This window comes from Octopus bimaculoides, chromosome 4 (genome assembly GCF_001194135.2).
Source record: "Octopus bimaculoides isolate UCB-OBI-ISO-001 chromosome 4, ASM119413v2, whole genome shotgun sequence".
Classification (NCBI taxonomy): domain Eukaryota; kingdom Metazoa; phylum Mollusca; class Cephalopoda; order Octopoda; family Octopodidae; genus Octopus; species Octopus bimaculoides.
This window is the reverse complement of record NC_068984.1, coordinates 38,190,617-38,212,676: the sequence shown is the minus strand read 5'-3', so window position 1 is coordinate 38,212,676 and position 22,060 is coordinate 38,190,617. Positions and strand designations below refer to the sequence as shown.

Sequence of the window (22,060 nt, the reverse complement as noted above, 5' to 3'; positions counted from 1 at the left end):
GCATACATACATACATACATACACACACACACATATCAGTCAGCCTCAGTATCATTTAACGTCCACTTTTCCATACACATATGAGTCAGACAGTATACGTATAAGTATATATGGGTATATATACACAGGGTGTTTCGGCTAAATTTGACAGTTTGCATAAAAGGAAAAGAAAACACAATATTCCATCCAAAAATAAAAGTATTTTGAAAAATTCAAAAAGAAAATATCAACTACATTATGGCTGGGAGATAACACTTTACTCAAAGTACTGCCTTCGGCTTCCACCATGGTCTCAAAATGGCTCCAGAACCTGGCATATGCATTCTTCAAATACATCCTTGGTCTTGACCACCAACTCAGCCTTGGTGTTGCAGGCTGAGCAGTTGGTCTCTTTCTCAACCGTTCCCAGCACATATTATCCCATGAGATACAATCAGGGGAATTAGGAGGCCAGAAATTGGGACTGGTGAAGTTGTAGATAACTGCTTCTGATTTTTCTCCCAGTTATGGCAAGGGGTCGAATCCTGCTGTCACACATATGGCCTACCAGTAGCAATCCTGTCTAACAAGGGTTTGACCACAGTCTCCAGGATCTTCATATAGCTGTCTGAGTTGAACCTAAGGTCTGTTCAAATATCACTCTCACCCAAAAGATTATCACAGTTTGGAGAAACTTGATTTTCATGATATGTAGGCCAACCATCTATTGATGTGGGTGTTGTTCAACTGGTCCTGGCAGAAGTTCCTTTCATCTGAGAAGAACCAGATCATCTCCTTTTCAACAGGATGCCTTAGCTTGTTTAGGAGCTTCTTCACCTCTGCCAAGCGAATCTCCTTGACCTTGACTGTCAGAATTTGTTCCTTGTACCTCTTGTATAAGTGGTACTAAAAGTCCTCATTCAGAGTCAGCTTCATGGTGGTCACTCCAACACCCATCTCTCTTGCTAAAGCTCAGATTCTCTTGCTTGGACCTTCTTTCCCCTTGTCCTGCAGTTGTTGGATGAATTCAGGCATGTGGACACAATCAATACCTGCTCTGTCCCTTCCAGCTGGCCACAGCTTCATAGTCTCTGTTACAACTGTCCATGTCAAGTCTTACAACCTTTACAATGGTTCACAGAGCATTGAGTAGCAGTCATGATGTTGGCATTTTGATGCCTAGTGCAGATCATCATGATACAGGTAACTGTTTTCCAATATTTAAATGGCTTCCAGTCCTCTGTGTCAAGTAATTTTAGCTTAACTACAACTTTAATCTTTATGTTCTCTAACACTGTTGACAGTTCACCAATACATCAAGATGTTCTTGAAAAAAAAAAAAAAGGAGACAAAAATCATTAATCAAATTTAACCTGAACACCCTGTAGGTGTCAATGTATATATCAATATATATACTTTGCAGGCCACCATATGAACTGATATTACCTACGGATTAAGAAAAAAAACTTAGAGTGAAATTGATGTCCTAAAAGTGAAGATCCCCTTTGTGTGTGTGTATATATATATATATAATAATTAAGATTCAGTTGAATTAGGTACTTAAATTGAGGCACCAAGCCAGTTTGATATCGTCTGTGCAGCTCGAAGTTAGGTGAATAAAAGGCAAATAAATAACAAGGATGTCCAGGTATAAATGCATACCTGGACGTCCTTGTTACTTATTTGCCTTATATATATCATCATCATCATCATCATCATCGTTTAACGTCCGCTTTCCATGCTAGCATGGGTTGGACGATTTGACTGAGGACTGGTGCAACCAGATGACTACACCAAGCTCCAATCTAATTTGGCAGAGTTTCTACAGCTGGATGCCCTTCCTAATGCCAACCACTCAGAGAGTGTAGTGGGTGCTTTTACGTGTCACCCGCATGAAAACGGCCATGCTCGAAATGGTGTCTTTTATGTGCCACCCGCACAAGAGCCAGTCCAGGGGCACTGGCAACGATCTCGCTCGAAAACCCTACAAGGCCAGTCAGGCAGTACTGGCAACAGTCACGCTCAGGATGGTACATCTTATGTGCCACCTGCACAAGAGCCAGCCCAGGGGCCCTGGCAACGATATATATATATATATATATAAGGCAAATAAGTAACAAAGATGTCCAGGTATAAATGCATACCTGAACATCCTTGTTATTTATTTGCCTTTTATTCACCTAACTTCGAGCTGCACAGACAATATCAAACTGGCTTGGTGTCTCAATTTAAGTACCTAATTCAACTGAATCTTAATTATTATATATATATATATAATATATCTATCTATCTATCTATCTATCTATCTACACACACACACACACACACAGGCTTCCTCAGATTACGATGGGATTTTGTGCTTATGAGAATAAGGTATGACCACTAATTGAAGACACAGTCTGCACTTTTCTAGAAACTTATGCCTGCTAGAATTTTTATTCTTTGGAAAAGAAAAAAAAACATAACCAGGATTTAATGCCTCTAAAAAATCATCTGATGTTTCTTCTGGGAGGAAATACAACTGATAATAGGGAATTAATGCCCCCAACTTGCGTATCATTTCAGAAATCTAAGGACCTTACAGGTTATGCAAAGCTTAATTTGCATCTCATTTGGTTTTAAATAAGAAGACAGGGATGACTAAGAGCCTTTTACAAGAGTGGTAAATTTCACGTTATGGTAGGTTTTTCTGAAATCCATTCTTCCCTCAACACCAGGGATTCAACCCTATTGAAGCTTCTAAATTCTTATGAAATCAACACTATACATACATACAAGCATATATATATATATATACATATATATATACACATACATATATATACACACATGTACCTATATACATGCATATCAACATACATATACACACATTTATAAGTACACAAACATATATATACATATCTGTGTATATAATATATGCATATACGTATGTATATATTCATACATGGAAGTATTCTTTCTTCATATATTCAGAGGGAGTGGGTGAGGGGAATGAGAAAAAAAAGGGAAACAAATTATTTTACTGAAAATCCCTAAGAGAAGATCGAATAAATTAGTAATATAATACTTTTTTACTTTCGATATTCAGTAAAGATGCTACCGGATGAAAATAGTTCTGGCGCCAAAATTAGCAATTTTACTTTCTTTCTTTCTTTCTCTGCTCTTTTTCTTTTCTTTTTGTGAATGACGAAATATATGAATGGAAATTACTACTATATAAAGAGATAACCAACGTCATCAGCTTCCAGCCTCACTTTTACGGTATCATCGTATTTGCCTCTGTGAAACTGCCACTTCGATTTAATTATATAATTAACAATCGGTTTTGCTAGATACTCTTTTATATATTTATATATATATATAAACAGCTGAATACATCAAAGTGTATTTTCATAGCTGTTGCTCAAGAAGACTAAGAAACAGCGTTTAATTAGAACTACTTGTAGAGTTGTAATACAACTCTTTCCAGAGAGTCTTTATAGCCATACAAGACCCATCACGTCATCATGTTCGATATGATATTGACAACAATATAGGATAAGCTAATCGATTTGTGTTAGCCTCGGAATATTCGGTCAAGTTATTTTTTTTATGAACGACGGAATTCCTACATCAACAATGATGAAGTTGATAGCCATGCAGTTTAGAGAGGAAATACCAGTCCACGTAGTGCTACTAACCACATAACGTCAGTATAGATGGGACACTCCAGAATACATTACGGGAGATTTATTGACTGATCTGTCTTCTGGACATGTGAAAATTTCGTGATTTCCGAAGAGTCGAAAGCGACAGAATCTAAAAAAAAAAAAAAAACAAGAAGTCTGGAACTGGTCGTCACACTTCGAATATACTTTCATTTTCACTTTAAGCTATCCATAACCTCTCACGCTTTCCTTTTTCTGACAATACACTTTTCTAATACAAACACGCGTTCAATACATACACATTACATTCAAGTATATTTATACGAGTAAATTTTTGTGTATTTATATATATTACTGGAAGAAATCTCCAACTAAAGAAAATAGTATATCACACGCGCACACTCATACAACATTTACAAACGTTCTTACTAACCTCTACTCTTATTCATTATCATTCATTGAACTTAGGAGACAAGGAAATTTCTTCAATCGCCGAATCGTTGTTACCAATCATAAAAAAGTGAGAAAGTAAGTTTCCATTTTGTCTATATATATATATATATATGTGTGTGTGTGTGTGTGTGTGTGTGTGTGCATGTATGGATGTCTGTATTTGCCATTTTTGTTTTACAATTTCCTCTGATTCGAAGCTTCTGTACTGCAATTTAAACATGACATTTTTATTCAAAATGATATTCATGTCTATCTTAGAACATTCACCACACGTTGTTTCAATAAGACACACTCACACGCATATAAACATACATATACTCGAATGAGTAGTATGCTGTAGAGAACAAATATAAACTATACTCTACGTTATGAAGTGAATTCTTTTCCTTTAATTTTCTCAATGATTATACTACCAGACCTATACACACACACACACACACGCATATGTATGTATGCAGGTATGGCAGGTATACACAAATACCATAGATACATATACATACATGTATATTTATACACACGTGTACACATACACGTTACGGAAAGAAAAAGAGAAAGAGAATGCAGGAAAAAAATGCGTGTGTGTGTGTGCTCGCGCGCGTGCGCCTGTTGATCGCTATAGAGTAAAAGCTGACCTCCCAGCGATCAAAGCCAGCAACGTTATTTCGATTCTGAATCTAATGCAACTTAAATCTTTCTCTTCGTTTCACTTTCGCTAAAACACTTAAGCACTTTAGCACACCAGCTTTTATTCCCATCTACATTTAATCGATAAAGCTGATCACATGTTAATCAGGCCAATACTGATGATATAGGTTTCATTAACTGACCAGATTTAACGCACTAATTCGTAGGATAAATATTTAGCTTGCACGTCTCTGTGTGTTAGTCATCACTTCGAAGACTATACGGTATATGCTTGCATTCTATCCATACATATTGCATAGCTATGTGATTAAAAAGTTGGTTTTGTAACCACATGGTTCCAGGTTTGATCCTTCTGTGTGACACTTTGGCTAAGTCTCGGGAATTCAGCAGATGAAAACTGCGGAAGAAAGCGATAGTATTACACACACACAGAGGGAGATAGATATGTATATATGATATGCGTGCGCGAGCGGCCGGTCTCTCACTGCAACAGAATTAGGAGTTGACATAGTATTTTTCTTGAAAAACCGGCTACACGACAGGGATAGTCTTTTGAGTTAAGAAACAGCACAACTGTCTGTGTTATTATCTGAACGAGCAAATGTTTGTTCTTTACGGGTCTTAGTGAGTACTTAACCTTAAATTGTGGTTCTTCCATTTATACCAGTACCTGTGTGTGTGTGTGTGTCTGACCGTCTTCATTCATCTATACAATTACAAGTATAAAGAGACAAGAGCAAAAGACGTGAAAGGGTGTGATGTTTTAGCAGCGCAATTAAAACCGAAGGAAAATAATACCCGATGAAAATGTTGTCAAGTAAATACAAATAAACATAATGACACATATATTAGTTTAAAATTTTTGAATAACTGAAACTATATGTGCAAACAGAAGACAGAAGCATTCATTCGATATTTGTAATCTAAAACAACAAGCAAGATATAAGATCACTTTATCGAAATTTTTCGAAAATATGGGCCATGCAGATGGGAGCAGGATATTCAGCGCCAAAAGGCAATTCTTGCAAAGTGCGCTTCTGTTCCTAGCTTTACACAATAATTCCCGTTCTCCTAGTTCTACAATGAGCCGTCTCCAATTGTTTTTTACATCCTCCAACCATCATCAGTATTATACCAGCTGAGAAAAAAGCCGAAAAATATGTCCTGTCATATTATCGAGGCGGCGAATTGGCAGAGTTGTTAATGCATCGGCTTGAATGTTTCACTGTATTTGCTCCGAGTTCAAATCCTACTAAAGTTAACTTCGCTTTTCATCCTTTCAGAGTATTTAAGATAGAAACATACAAGTCCACAGCAGTGGATTGACGGGACTTTGAGAACGTCAATATTTGTTTCGGCTCTTTGCGTCATGAGTTCAAATATCGTCGTGGCTTTTAGATGGTAGACATAATTCGTCGGCCGATTTAACGCCACTACTTGGCACTTTGGATGCTTTTAGCGGAGCCCACTCTGGTTTCAGGATACCTTTTTGCCTCTTTATCACATTTGAGGGCCAGCAAAGGTCATGAACACTACCCCTTCTTTTAGATAAGGCAAGTAAAAAAAGAAAAAGAAAAGAAGTAGCTCTCTTATCTTCTTTGTTTCCACGATTGAACTGAGGCCATGCTGAAGCACTGTATAGTATGTTTAGTTGAGCACATCGATCCCTATACCCATTTTTAAAGTCTGGAACTTATTTTATCGACCTCTTTTACCGAAGCACTGTGTTACGGGGACTAAACTAATACCGTTTGTCAAGCGGAATGGGGACAAACACACACGTATGTGTGTGCGTATGTACAACGGGCTTCCACGCAGTTTCTGTCTGCCAAATTCATTTACAAGGTATTGGTCGACCCGGGAGTATAGTAGAAGATACTTGCCCAAAGTGCTGTGCAGTGAGATTGAACTCGAGACCACATAGCTCAAGGCGAGCTTCTTAGCCACACGAAACATGCCAAATCAGCTGATTGGTCATACATCACACGATGTCCACCCACATCCTCCTTCGTTCTTCTTTGTTCCAGGAATGACTTCACCTGATATCTTTATTACGAAACATCCGTGTTTTTAATTGGATGTATAAGCTATCTGTGACGCTCCCACCTGATTTTAGCGTCCCGTGCGATCGCCCAGCCTTACTGAGCTACTCTCATGAAAGTTAACCTTTTCACTGCGAAATTAAATTTCATATTAGTAATGATGTTAGATATCAACCAAAAAATAGAATTGGTATTTCCTATAAGTCACGTTGGCTCAATAAACTCGACATATTTCTACAGAAAATAATTTCAAACATGATATTCCTCAAAAGGATAGATTGGTATATAAAACTGCTTTCGCAATTAAGGGTAACGAAATTCTGAACGGATATATCTGCTTTCCATAGTAAAAAAAAGTTAAACCAAATCAGGTTTTCAAAAAAGAATGCTCAGAAGAATCATCATAATCCTATAATGGTATGTTGAAGTGGTTAATTTTCCACTAGATATCGATAATGGGACCAGTTCTTCCTTGAAAACGTCACAGCCATTTTTGTTAGCACGTTACGCCAGGTAAATGAGAATTGTGACGGCAGACATTGTTGTCCAGAAAATTCCATTAGCAGTTTTTGAAATTACAAGGCCAATGAGACTTTTTATGCTCCTCTGGAGAAATTCAGAGGAATTAGCAGTTAATATTTTTCAGGTGATAAAAAATGTTATTTTGTGCGATGTCACATACGTCACACTTTTTGGATCCTCTTTAAAACTTGAAAATACATTTCCGGTGAAAAAATATTTTGTTTAATACTTGCCTGGGTAGTCAAACTTTACTGCGAAAAATTAATCAATATAATTCTTGTAAATGTTCAAGGTTTACAGCTTAGATATTTAATAATTTGTATTTCTCTGAATGCCGTGTACGTCGCGCGAGAAAAGCCCTACTGCAAAGCACTTGCCCCAGGTGGAACACAACTGGCGAAAGCAAATTATACGCTTCGGTCTTATACACATCATCACCAAAGAATGTTCTACTTGCTTAACAAGACAAACAAAAGCCATCCAATCGTGAACATGCCGTCACTTTAAGACAGTGTTTAGGAGTACAATTAGCCGTGTCCTTTATTTAAGACGATAAAGTGTAGTTCGAAGGAGGTACGTCTGCTGTTTCTAACAGGGATCTATTTCATCTAGATCTATCGATCAACAATGGTAAATGAGGCGGTTTGTATGTACGTGTGTGTTGTGTGTGTGTGTGAGAGAGAGAGAGAGAAGGGGGGGGGAAGACAGAGAGAACGTGCGCGTTATGAATGATAGCTATAGTGCTAGCAGCGTGACTGCATGATTGGTGTTGTCAGAGACATTGCCGGCTATTGTAATGCTCGCTATAGAAGCGACAACGGTCGTCTTCGCGATCGTTGTTGTTGTGGTTGTGACGACGACGTTGATGGCGACAATGATGATGATGACGGTGAGGAGACGATGGCGGTGTTTAGAGAGCAGCAGTGATATTTGTGGCGTTGATTGAAAACAATATACAAGATTAAACAGTTAATTAAAATATAATAATAAATTAATAATTGATCGATTTATATTGAAATTTAGCCAGTGTCTAAAATTCTTGATGAAAGAGCTTTTCATAAACGGTTGTCACATGGGGGAGGAAACAGAGTGAAGTGAAGGTTGGTTCCTTAACTTGTTTGGTACTAGCCGTACAGCTTGTAGTGGGTACTTTTGTACTAAGCCAGTTCGACGAACCTGTTTTTGTTCGCGTTCTTTTATAGTTTTATTATCAGCTGAGCAATTTCTAATAGCATTATCGATTAGTTACATTAATACAAGGGTTTAGGTGTGCAGTGTATAGAAAATAAGATTATGTGATGTTAGTACCTTTCTAAAGAACATCGGCGATATCAACGAGCCAGTGTAGAAGATCTACGTGGTCGCTAGAGCTAAAAGAAATAGCAGTAAGATCTCTTCCAAATCACTATCTTCAAAGAAAAGTACGTTGAATAATATAGTAACGACATAATCCTATATATATTATATGTATTAAAAACAAACACCAGATAGTCACAATTGGAGTGCTTTTGACCATAGGTCTGCTTGATCAAGACGGGTTTGAGCCTAAACAGCGATTTAAGTAAAATAAGATGAGAACCGATTCGAATCCTCTGCTCGTTGAGAACTCACTTCACTTCTATATTGTCAACAATGCTTAGGATTTATCATAGTGTGTCCTTTAACCATTGGTGAGTTTACCTCTAAGTTTGGCCAGCTGACAGAAGTCAGAGTATTCTGGCCAAGGTGTATAATATAATTCGGTAATTTTTTCAGATTAACACCCGCACGATTTTCACTAGGGTGTTAGGGTTACGGTTTTAGGTTTAGGGTTAGTGTTAGGGTTACGGTTTTATGGTCAGAGTTAGGGTAAGGGTTTAGGGTTAGGTAATCGTGCGGGTGTTAATCTGAAAAATTACCTATAATTCTAGTTGTGAGGGTGGGGATTGGGAGGGACCTAACAGGTGAAATAACCTAGAGCCCCACTTCAACTAAAGTCGACTCTGCCTATAACCTATAGGATTGCAAACTCCAAGATATCCCCAATACAGAGTTGTTGATTCATAAAATGATGAACTGTAGTTGTGGCATCTATTTACAGTTAAGTGAACTGGGTCGTTAGATTTTAAAGTGTTTGGTTCGTCCATATACAGAATGCAAGGCTAACCTCGATCTGAATTTAGATTTATTGGAGAAACAAAATGTATGTATATTCATCTGTTATTATGGGATCATCTAACGTAAATTAAACAAGGATTACGGTTTCAGCTCGCAGTGTGCACCAGTTATAGCCATGTTAACAGTAACACCGGTTTAGCAATGTTAACTTCTAAAGCATTTGTTTAGTCTGTGAAGGAACTTTTATATAGTCACAAGATTTAGGTGATGAACAGCACTGTCTACCGAACTAGGTTTTCCGACTTGTTAGAAATGTCAACTAAATATTCCTTATTACATAATGTAGTCCTATATACTAGTACAAAGACGGGATGGTTATGGTTGGAATGCTTTGTGATCATAGTTCTACTTGATCAGGAATGATCTGGTGCTTCAACGACAACCGCTTTAATAAACTCGCTCACATCTAGTCTCTACAAATGTCAGGACTCACTCTCTGACGATAGTTCATCTAGACCACTTTGAACTAAAGCTAAAGTCATCTCTCCGAATAGTTACTAGCTCTGTCCAAGTTAAGTGCACCTACAGGCTCTCTCTATTGCCCATGCACAAGTGTTTTCTACGCTGGCTCCAGGTCGGCCAATGCCTTAAGAGTGAATTTGGTGGTCGAAAACTGGAAACCCGTTGTTATAAGTATATAGATGTGTGAATGTATTCGCCTTTGGGTGTGTCTCCCAGTTCTAGACAACCGGTATTTGTTTGTTTACGTCCTCGTAACTTAGGGATTTAGAATAACTACCAGGCTTTAAAATTAGTACTAGAGTCGATTTACTCGCCTAAACCGTTCAAGGTGGTGCTCCATCGTGGCCGCAATCCCATGACTGAAATAAGTAAAAGAAAGAAAAGTATATAACTAATTTATATTATTCTTTTCTACTCTAGGCACAAGGCTCGAAATTTTGGGGAGGGGGCAGTCGATTAGATCGACTCCAACACGCAACTGGTATTTAATTTATTGACCCCGAAAGGATAAAAGGCAAAGTCGACCTCGGCGGAATTTGAACTCAGAGCATAAAGACAGACGAAATACCGCTAAGCAGTTCACCCAGCGTGCTAATGATTCTGCCAGCTCGCCGCCTAATTTATGTTATTATAAGCGGACATGGCTGCGTAGTAAGAAGATTCGGGTTCAGTGGTGTTGCATGGTTTCTTCGGTGTTTTCTACTTTAGCTCTGAGACTTGTGAGTGGATATGAAAGATGGAAAATGAAAAGAATCCCGTCGTATGTATATGTGTCTGTGTCTTTCTCCTCCCCCCACCACTTGACAACCGGTATTACCTAGTGGTTCGACAAAAGAGACCGACAGAATAAGTATCAAACTTAAAAAACAAAAAAAAATAAGTACTGAGGTCGATTTGATGCTCCAGCATGGCTGCGGTCTAGTGACGGAAATGAGTAAGAGAAGGTTAAGTTTTAGCTAAATTTGGAACACATGGACTTATTCTTTTATCATATTTACTTGTTTCACTCATTAGATTGTGTACAGTGTCGTCTTAAGACATGGGCAACAGGGCGGCTCGTATATAGACACTGCGGAACTGCAGCACCCCTCCCCCTATTTCCACTCGATATTATCGATAGCATTCAATGTAATGAGTCCTTTTTTAAAATTATTTCTTTTTATTTGTACATTATATAATCCTTAAGCTTGATGTCAATAGCCATCCTTTAGTTTATGAAAACAAAAGATATAAAAATCCTTGTATCGAACTGTGCGCTTCACAGTTCCAGCGACGTGGTGTTTGGCTGTGTGCGCATGCTCACATGTCCGAGATAGGAAGCTTCACGCTAAGGAGAGAAAGCACTGTCGTTCACGCAGTGCCGGTGAAAGGTAGTGTTTCTTTTTGACTCCATGTGTGTTGTGCTTAAAAACGTGTTTATATTCTTGAATGTGATAAAGTGTAGAATTAGATTATTGTTCTGCTTCCAGCTTCATTGTTGCTGCCAGGATTTGAAAAATCGGGCAGATTCCTCCACCCCTTATCTTATGATTTAGGGTGGATTTTTGAAAAACTAGGGGAAATTCGCGGCGATGTTCAATGAACAAATTAAATTCACTACCCGGCAGTGGCTAAAACGCAAATCGATCAGCAACGGCTAACAATTTTCTGAAGCAGCTCCCCCACTAATTTTATCTACGAGCCGTGACTAGCTGTTTAGAGCCTATAATGCTGTTGAAACGGTTTTTCAAATGTATGAATGCATTTGTACATTTAAGATGTTGTTGTTGTTGTTTTGGCCCCAGGTAGACCCTAATCGCGTGGAGCTATGATTAAAAGTTTTCCACTTATGTACATCACGTCTAAGAGCTGCATTGTTCAACGTGTCCGTCTTTTTCTAAAACGGTAGAATATGATTCAAAGGAGATTTAGCGGTTGTTTCTAGCAAATTGAACGATCGCATAGAAACTCCCACAGGTTACCGAAGAGCCCGACTGGATGCATTTTTACTAAATCCAAAGTTCTTTCCTTTATTTTCTGAAAGTAATTTCCGCTGCGAAATGACTAAGCGTAGCTGGAAGAAAGAAATCGATGAATAATACTAGGGATTGATTTAATTGGATCAATCAGAATCTTTACTTTGCTTCCTGTTTTCAAATCAGAATCGTTGTTGTGACTTTCCAAAAATATACCTGACTCCACTACCATGAAGCGCATCATCGTCGTCATCATTACAGCTGTCCCGACGGCCTAATTTCTGACATAAAAATAGCAAAAACAATATAAGAAGTTGGTTTAATATCACAAATTAAATGTATGCGCTTATAGTATGTAATTGTGTGTTCTGCTCCTTGTTAACCCAAAGCTGACTAGAATTATGATCAAATACATTCCAACCATGACTATCTGCTCGAGCCATTGCGTATCGAAAACTACTTTATCCAATGTGTTCCTCTCTTCAAGATAGTAGATTGTAGTTTAAGGGCAACTTGACTGCTTTTTCTAACCGAGAGAGTGACTACATAAATGCTCCTTCGTTGGCGTATATATACGTTTGTTTTCTTTTCTTCTAACGTGTGTAAACTGCAATAAAGTTATGAAATGTTGTTTCCATTGATTTTATAACAATATCACCATCGCAGCTAACCTCAGCATCGTGCTACACCATCATCAATACCAACACTACTACCACCATAACATATTGCATTACCTTTACTGCTGTTGTCTGTATTATCTGATTGATTGCCGGTGTATGTCTGACAGTCTCACTGTCTCTTCATCGCCTTTCTACAAGTATGTTTCTTGTTTTAATCTTTCGCCTGTCAGTTCGTCTTTCCGCCTGCCTGTTTGATTGTATGTGTATCTGTATCACTATTTACCTTCCTATCTTTATTTATATCTGTTCTTCCTTCTATCCTTCTATGTTTGTCTACGTAAATCAGTATATTTATCTATTTGGCTCTGGCCTCTCCTTGTAGGGCGAGTCAGTACATATGTAATGCCAGATTTGCGACATCAGGTGACCGTAAATAATTATATAAATAAATAAAAGCCTCATCACTAAATTCTCCCCCCCCCCCCTTTTCATCTTTTGCTATCACTTTCTCTTCCTTTTCACATTCTCTCAAGTATTTTTCATATTAATCTTATCATTCACTTTATTTCTTCCTTCCTTTCTTCTTGTGTCCCTCTTTTTGACTATGTCGCTCTTTCTCTAAATCTTTTCTCCCTCTAATATTGACATGTTTCTACGGAGTTCAGTGTAGTGATGATAAAATTGGTTAAATAAGATCACTCTATGTAGTTTGAAATCGGAGAGAGAAAGAGAGAGAGAGAGAGCGGCTTGGATACATATATTTACATCTATCACTGAATCGGCGGAGTTATTAGTCAGAAATAATCAATAGTTTGCTCTTCTAAATAATTTTCAACCTGTTTTGTTCTGCGTTCCAATCTCACTGGAATCCAATTTCTTCCTCCTTTCTGTGACCGGCCATCTACTATGGTGACCGAATCTATCGATTACATCCCTTCACCACACAAAATAAAAGACTCATTATTGATATTATAAATCTTTCTTATAAATTCAGAAGCTTTACAAGCCTATGTAAAAACATTATATAGGTGTGGGATCGTACTTTTAGAAATCTGTTCCCAACGATTCGTGTCGGTATTTCAGTTGCAATTTCCGCTTGTAGCTATTTCTTGCTCATACTCTTGATCGAAGCAATGTGCATCGTGTTTAAAATATACCTACAGAGGTTGTGTGTATATATATGCATCTCCGATAGATTCAAACACAGCATGCCTCATTATTCCACTACTTGATTCAATTTACATATGACTCAGTGTTTTCTGTTTTTATTTAGAGGCAGCAGCATTTCCATGAGTAAAAAAAAAATCTACATAAGCATTTCTTTCCGATATAGCCCGATGTATCGATGACAGTGATTATTACACATTAGCCTATACGTGGGATAAATAAATAAATAAATAACAGCTGTAGGTGCCGAACTAATTCTTGTAAGATGTTTCTATGCAGGGAAACAAAAAGGAAAGCAGATATGCAACGAAAACAAAAGAAACCAATTCTACCAAAAATCAGTCGATTGGAATAGCTGTTTATTTATTTATTTTTCCGAAAAACAGTAAATGAGGTAGTGGTGGGTTAGTGTTGGGTTGAGAAACACGACATCGACTGGCAGTTTATCACATGTCTCGTTGACACTCACACTGTTGCTGAGTTCTTACCGCTGCTTGTTGGCTCTGTTTGGTGGCTTTCTAGTGTAGCAGATCACTTAAAGGCCGTAATACGTTGAATAAACCCCTCTATCTTACTATTGGATAGCAAATGTCGGCACTAACCGGAGAAAACCCCTATCGTAAGGTAACGGTGTCATTTTGTTCTGTTTTCACTTTCGCATGCGTTGTGTGTACGTGTGGGACTTTTGTTGATTTCTCATCTATTGCATGGAAGTATTAGATGTAATTTTTAACAACTTATTTATAGTGAACATGTGTTAGCTTTGTAAAAAAAAAAACGAAATGAATTAGTGAATATTATGATGGTATGCAGCCTGTGGCATGACCAATACTATTTAACACGCACTCACATGAGCACCTTTTTTCTCTCTAACTATTTATATATATATATATATATATATATATATATATTGATAATATGTGTAAATTATATATGGATAATTGAATGTTAAGGGAGGAAAAACATGCTGCTAATGTGTGCATGTATATAATATGCATGTTGTATAAAGGAATTGTGCGACCAGGAAAATATTTTTCTACCTATTTTTTTCATACCCATTTATTCTTGCCATGTTGAATTTCTGATAACGGTTAATATTCCAAAGAAGAAAAGTATCTAATGTTTATGATGTGAAAAGAAGTATTAATGTTATACATATTATTTAGTGAGATAACGGTTTTATGATGTGTATCATAGCCAGTTTGCGAATAGCGTCACCTGTTCGCGAACATGAATTTAGAAAGGACCAAATTACTATCATTTTCAAGATACCATTTTAGATATGTGAAGAAGCAATATCTTATGTTAACACTTCACTAATAAATAAAGTATTTGAAGCTGGAAGCCGGAAAAATTTGGAATATAGTCAATAAGAATGCGGTAATCCAACTAGATAATCATGTAGCCATTTTAGCAACGTAAATTGCGTCTAAGGAAACCAGTGTACATTCGCATGCGATTGAAAGGCTTTGTACTGTTTTAAACCAGTAAATGTTTAAGGTATTTTAATAATAAATGATTTATTCGAGCTAGAGATACTGCAAGCAGATAAACAAAGTAATCAAATCCTATCTAGCTACATGTCACGATACAGCGACCAGGTAAAATGATGTATAAAATAAATATCAATTTATTTGGTATTTTGTATGAATGTTTACATTATAAATGACAGTAAGTAATTAGGAAATTATTGAGATTTGCTTTCCTTCAGTTCACTAGCAATGTCTGCCTACTGGAAAGTTACGTTTTAATAGACAGATAAAACGACGAGATGGTCATGTTGAAACACCTTTCATCATGAGCAACCACATCGGAAGGAGTCAAGGCAGCAGTGAGCTCCCTGGAGGCTGAAACACTGGATTTCATGAAAGTCTGTCCGTGGAAACTTTTCAGTACTTATGAATCTATTGAAGAACTGCTGAAAGACTTCTGAAGTTGTTTACTTGTTTTAGTCACGCTTTGTCAAACTCTTCAATGGATTTTATTAATTATAGCAATTCCAATTCAGTTTTACTAGTCACATGGCACGACGAAAGAACATGGAAAACCGTAGAAAACACACAAAGGACATGCTCATCCCCTATCAGTTATTGACCAAAATGATCACAATTTCAATTTATTTATATGCATGCACAGGGTTTGTTGAGGACTTGAGATCAAAACACAATTAAATGAAAAACAAATATCAAATAAGATAAACAATATATTTTCAGAAAATACATTTAATCACACATTTAATCCAATACACTAATGAAACAGGTCACTCAACAATATTGTCCCTTGTTCTAATAATGGATCTGATTTGACCATGGAAGCAGTTACATGCTAGAATCAGGGATTTTCATTCATGTTGTCCATCACGTCCATAATGACAACTTTCAGTAGGTCCCTAACACTAGGGAAACTGACTGGTCTACTCTCCAATAATACTTGAGACACCATAGCCCTGAGGGCCCAAATCAGGATAGCCAAGAATTCACATTATGACTTTATTCTCCTGGATCTTCTCAGACATGTACTGTGCCTGATGCTCTCGTTTACTACATCTAGTAGTGGTCTCCATTCAGTACTGTCTTAAAACATGGGCACACTGGGACTAGAGACCCAATTCTGATCTATGCTGTAACTTGCTGTCAATAAATAAATAAATAAATACTATAGGGTCCAATGCTTTGATTTGCCTGGGGGCTTATAAAACTGTCAAGAAAGCCCTGACTCCACTATTTTGAGATGCTCAGCAATGGCCCTCACGAATATGTTGGGACCATCACCTTGGACATTCTAGACCTGGTGGATAAATTCTGCTATCCTAATAATGTTTGACTGATGAAAATATATCCCTCTCTTAACCACAGATGACACATGCTCACCAGAGGCTTCCAGTTCTGTTCTAACTTAAAACATGAAGAACCTGGCTATATTCAAGAAGCTGGTAAAATCCAAGTCATTGTGGTTGGTAGCAACAGCCTCAACCACTGTGTACCTTTTCCTTTCTTGGATCAAACTGGAACTTACCATGCTAATGCTGCCACTACATCTAAAAGAGAAATAAAAAAGTTAAAATCTGGCATGTACCATGTAACATTGTTTTAGAATGTCTTTCATTTATGACCTGTTAAAGTTGTGTTATACACACGCAGCAGTCTCCAGGTTCACTCAAAAGGTCAATGCAAGGCTTATAGTAGAAAATATTGGCCCAAAGTATCGTGCTGTGAGATTGACATGCTCAGTAAAATAAATACCAATTGGACACTGGGGTCAATGTAATCGACTTATCCCCTCTCCCAAAATTGCTGATCTTGTGCCAAAATTTGAAATTATTATTATTTCAAGTACTGGGGTTGATTTAATTGACTAAACACCTCCTCAAAATTTCAGGCTTTATATCTATATTAATAAAAATCCTTATTCAAAGGGTGGTAAATTAGCAGATTCATTAGAATGTCAGAAAAATGTCTTATGATATCTGTTTACATCTTAAGTTCAAACCCTACTGAGGGCAGTTTTACTTTTCATCCTTTTAGATCAATATAATAAAGTACCACTTAAGTACTCGGGTCAATTAAATTGATTAACCACCCCACTCCTTTCAAATTTCAGGCCTTATTCCAGCTCTTTATGTTCCAAGTGCAAATTTTATTCAAGTGAACTTCGCCTTTCATTGTGTCAAGATTGATGAAGTATTAGTCAAACACTAAGCCCTATATAATTGACTAACCCTTATCCCTCAAAATTTGTTGGCTATATGCCTAAACTGGAGCTAATTAAAAAGTGGCAACCTGGCAGAATCATTAGAGCATCAGTAAAAAATGCTTCACATCATTTGTTCCAGCTTTTTACATTTTGTGTTCAAATCCTTGTCACAAACCAGCAGGATCCTTTGAGCATTGGGAAAAATGCCTTGCATTATTTCTTCCAGCTATTCAGGGTTTTGAATTCAAATCCTACCAAGGTCAATTTTGCCTTTTATCTTTTCAAGTTCAATGAAATAAAGTTCAGTTAAGCACTGGGGTTGAAAATATGTTTATTTAGAATCCATGGGTCTGTAAATCATTAGTTTTTCCATGTCACTTAATCATATACCATCACATCTAATAACTCTACAATTAACACTGGGATAATTTTTCATTCAGGTCATGTCATCTACTCACATTATATGTCTATCATCATCATCATAATCATCATTTAACATCTGTTTTCCATGCTGGCATGGGTTGGACAGTTTGACAGGAGTGGCAAGCTAGAGTGCTGCACTAGGTTTGTTTTGGCAAGGTTTCTACAGCTGGATGCCCTGCCCAATGCCATCCACTTTACAGGGTGTACTGGGTGCTTTTTACATGGCACAAATGTGGGTATATTTTCTACCCACATTAGGGAATATCTATGAAGTCTATCCACTTTCTCAGTTGATTTGCTCTTGTCTTTTCTCTTAAATTAACATAACATCCAATAAACCATACCAAGTTCATTGTTCTCCAGTTGTTATAGACCCTATATATTCATTGACTATTTTTCTCTGTTATACAGCATAGCACTTCTTACACATAGTCATTTAGACTGCCTAGTTTTTAAGCTATAGATAAAGTTACCATAGAGCTCAACCTGCTAGCAACAGCAGCCAAAGTCTCCTCAAATCATCCTGTTAAAGAACTCACAACTTTTATAGAAAGGATAAATTCCTAAGATGATTTATTGAGATAACTTAACCTTTTATCATTTAAACTGGCCATATCTGGCCTAAATATTCTACTTGTTTTGTGTTCAAACCAGCCAGATCTGGTCTCTTGCACCCACTTTACAATGTCTTTCTGAAAAGAAATAATCACATCATTGAAATCTTGAAGCTATGAGATAATGCATGATTAATTCAAAACAATGTGAATAAATAAGCAACATATTTGAATACTAAGGTGTTCAATATTTTTTATCAAACATCATTAACTTATTTATAGGTGACTGAGATGTTTTCTGTGGGCCTTGAATCTTTTGTAAAGATTTTACAAATTTAATATTTTTGTGGGTCATTGTTTAGTTGGAAATGAAGGGATATATAGAGATATTTTTATATGTAAGATATGATATACAAATGATGCTCATGGACAAAAGTATATTCTAAGTGTGCCATTACAGAAGAAAGTTACAGATATTGCTGTTCTACACTACCAGCCTTAACATTTTCTGGGGTTTTTTACTTTCTTTTGAAATTGTGTTTCAAACCATCCAAGTTGTAATTCTCAAAACTATTTTGTAAGAACATTAGAAATCTTATGTTAAGAAAAGTTCTGAATTCAACCCCAGTCTTAGACATCTGAAAGCAACTAAAAACTGAACTAATGAAAATGCATAAAGCAGACACAGTATGTTTAACTGACTTTAATAGGCTTGGAAATGTCATATTTTCTCCCAGTACATTAGAAATTTCATGGCACCAATTCTGTACACATGGTTTTCATTCACTGCAAACTCAAGTTCTTACCTATTCACTTTTACATATTAAACAGGATTACTTAACAGACTTTTTATAAGCCAACAAAAAATCCTCTATGTCTCTTGAAAAAGTTCTTAGAAATAGAAATAGGATCCAAATTTTCCTTGAATCATACCCTGCCATCTTAAAAAGAGAATAATTCCTTGGATAGTATGGTTCTAGATGCATTGTTTTGAATAAAAGATGGAGTGATCATGGCTAGGATGTTTTTGCTCAGAGGTTTGCTTGATCAAAGCTGACCTAGGCTAAACAACAACTAGACATTTGATATATACCTTACTATTTAATATTCATTGATTTTTGGTTATGTTGGCTTGTAGCCTTGCTAGCTCTAATCTACTCTTTCCAATTTTAAACTTCCCTGATATTCTTCACTAAATTTTGCATTGAGAGAAAAAAAAATCATTTGCAGACAAAATACTCAAGGATATCCATTTCAGAACTCTTTATGATTCCTTCATGGGCTCACATCCAGGCTTCCCTATTTCTTAGTTTAGGGTGAAAAACACCTGGTTTTCATGTGCTACCATGAAAATGGGTCCATCTTGAGTTTTTGATGATAGATAAGCTACGTGTTGACTGCTGTGAGAATTTAACTTCTCTCTGGTTCATTTCAGTGTAAAATCTGGAAATAGCTAATTTAGTAGTACCATGGACAAAGCAAAGCTAGCCTTCTGTATAGTAATACTGCACTATACATAATACATGAAATTTTCAAAAGATGTACACACATGCACTAAGTTTTGTAAGCGTTCAGTCTTTGAAAACATAATCTCTAATAATATGAAATCAATCCAAAAGCTTAGTACCTACGAAAGCTTAGTACCTTAGTACCTACGAAAGCAGTAGGTACTAATATGAAATACATATACATAGTATCATCATCATTTCAAAGTCCACTTTTTCATGTAGGGCATGGGTAGAAGATTTTGAGGTTGATTTTCTACAATCAGATGCCCTTCCTGTCACCAACACTCACCTGTTTCCAAGCAAGATGTACCCATGACCAGATATGTTTTTGCAGGGTACTGGAAATTAATAACACTGCTTGTATGACTGTGACATTTATTTACAACTATTACATAATGTTAAGACAAAGGGGACACATGCACTGCACACACACACACACCACTGAACTTGGGATCTTGAGAAGAAAATGCAAATCCTTAATTCATATGCTACAAATATTCTCAATATCTGGAAAAAAAAATCTGCAAGATCTTAAGATTTAATGGATGATGGATAAAACAAGATATTTTCCTTCACAACCTTGCTGCCAAGTAGGTGGCCGGTCACAGTTTACTCTAAGTTAAAAAGAAAGAGAACATACATACATCTTGGAAGATTCTTGCCCAAGGTGTCATGCAGTGGAACTGAACTCCAAACTGTGTTGCTAGGAAGCAAAGTCAGTGCAATGATTTAAGTCTATGCCACTCAAATAAACAGGGACAGTGGATCTCAACTATATCATAGCAAGAAAATATGAAAAATTTACTAAAAATTACCTCAGAGACATCTAGATATTTTGTTGACTATTCCTTTTATCAGTTGCTACTGAAGGAAATGTCATTACTTAGCCACATAATATATAGTTGTTGACATAATGAGTGGTTGGTATATAAATCAACAAAGAATTGACAGAAGAGTGAAACAGTCACTTGAGAGAAATAACTGTCACAGAAACAGTAAAAATATAGAGTGAGAGAGTGCTCTGTCAGGGTGATGGTGGCAGGATATAACAAGTTGGGACACTCAAATACTTGCTAGAAACTATACAGTAGTTAGATGTATAATGAACTTATATTAACTTAGTTACACAGTAGTGAACTGGACCGTCAGTGATTAAATATCTCTAAGCGGATGTATGCATATATTTACATATTATGTGTATGTGTGAGTGAGTAGGTATATTTACCTCTTAGTCTACTATTGATGCCTCTCTTGCATCTTGACACTTCTCGTCCTCCTCTCCTGTACTGCCAATCATCTCCCTGTTCACTCTATCTGCTATTATACTCGTACTCCTTTTCACCCACATCCTACCTCTCCTGTCCTCACTATATCTCCTGCATTACATTGTCTCTGTTATTGCTCTGTCCTTTAGCCCACTCTATACTGATTGTACATATTTGTTTTCAGAAAACTGAGTACTCTTGTCATTCATCCTTATGGCTTATCACAATCATACGTGCCTCTATCTTATTTTGTATAGAGGTTGATGTGTAAGCAGATTCATTAGTTGTGTCATGGACATTGTTACCTCCATAGTGTTGGTGCCACAAAAAATGTACCCAGTACATTCTGTTGAATTGCAAGGTTGAGAGGAGCCTTTAAACTTGTTGTTGACATGATACTTCCCTAGTAATGATACCACAGACACACACAAAAAAAAACAAAAAAAAAAACTGGTGCACTCTGTCAAGTGGCTGGTATTAAGAAGGGTATCCAGACATAGAAATCAAGCCAAAAATGAAACTTACAGGTGACATGCATCCTCCAACCTATCTAGATGACCAGCACCCCTGAATATGTGGTGATTCAAACTCTGGTGACCTGATGAACCTATGCCAGCATAGAAAGTGGATGTAAAATGATGATGTTTTTTTTTATTAACTATATATATATATATATATATATATATCATCATCGTTTAACGTCCGCTTTCCATGCTAGCATGGGTTGGACGATTTGACTGAGGACTGGTGCAACCAGATGGCTACACCAGGCTCCAATCTAATTTGGCAGAGTTTCTACAGCTGGATGCCCTTCCTAACGCCAACCACTCAGAGAGTGTAGTGGGTGTTTTTACGTGTCACCCGCACGAAAACGGCCACGCTCGAAATGGTGTCTTTTATGTGCCACCCGCACAAGAGCCAGTCCAGGGGCACTGGCAACGATCTCACTTGGCTTGCCGGGTCTTCTC

General features: G+C 37.0%; 1 protein-coding gene across 3 annotated transcripts in view; it reads left to right on the top strand.

The window, feature by feature from the left end:
• Positions 1-3,220: 3,220 nt before the first annotated feature.
• LOC106878688 (tripartite motif-containing protein 2) overlaps positions 3,221-22,060 on the top strand; it is a 41,511-nt gene continuing 22,671 nt past the window's right edge. Inside the window, exon 1 of one of the 3 annotated variants that reach the window (XM_014927984.2) lies at positions 3,221-4,154. The gene's annotated coding sequence lies outside the window, so the exon portion shown is untranslated. Of the gene's footprint in view, positions 4,155-11,195; positions 11,278-13,172; positions 14,274-22,060 lie in introns of those variants that run through there. The other 2 variants (XM_052967000.1, XM_014927974.2) reach the window with 2 other exon arrangements.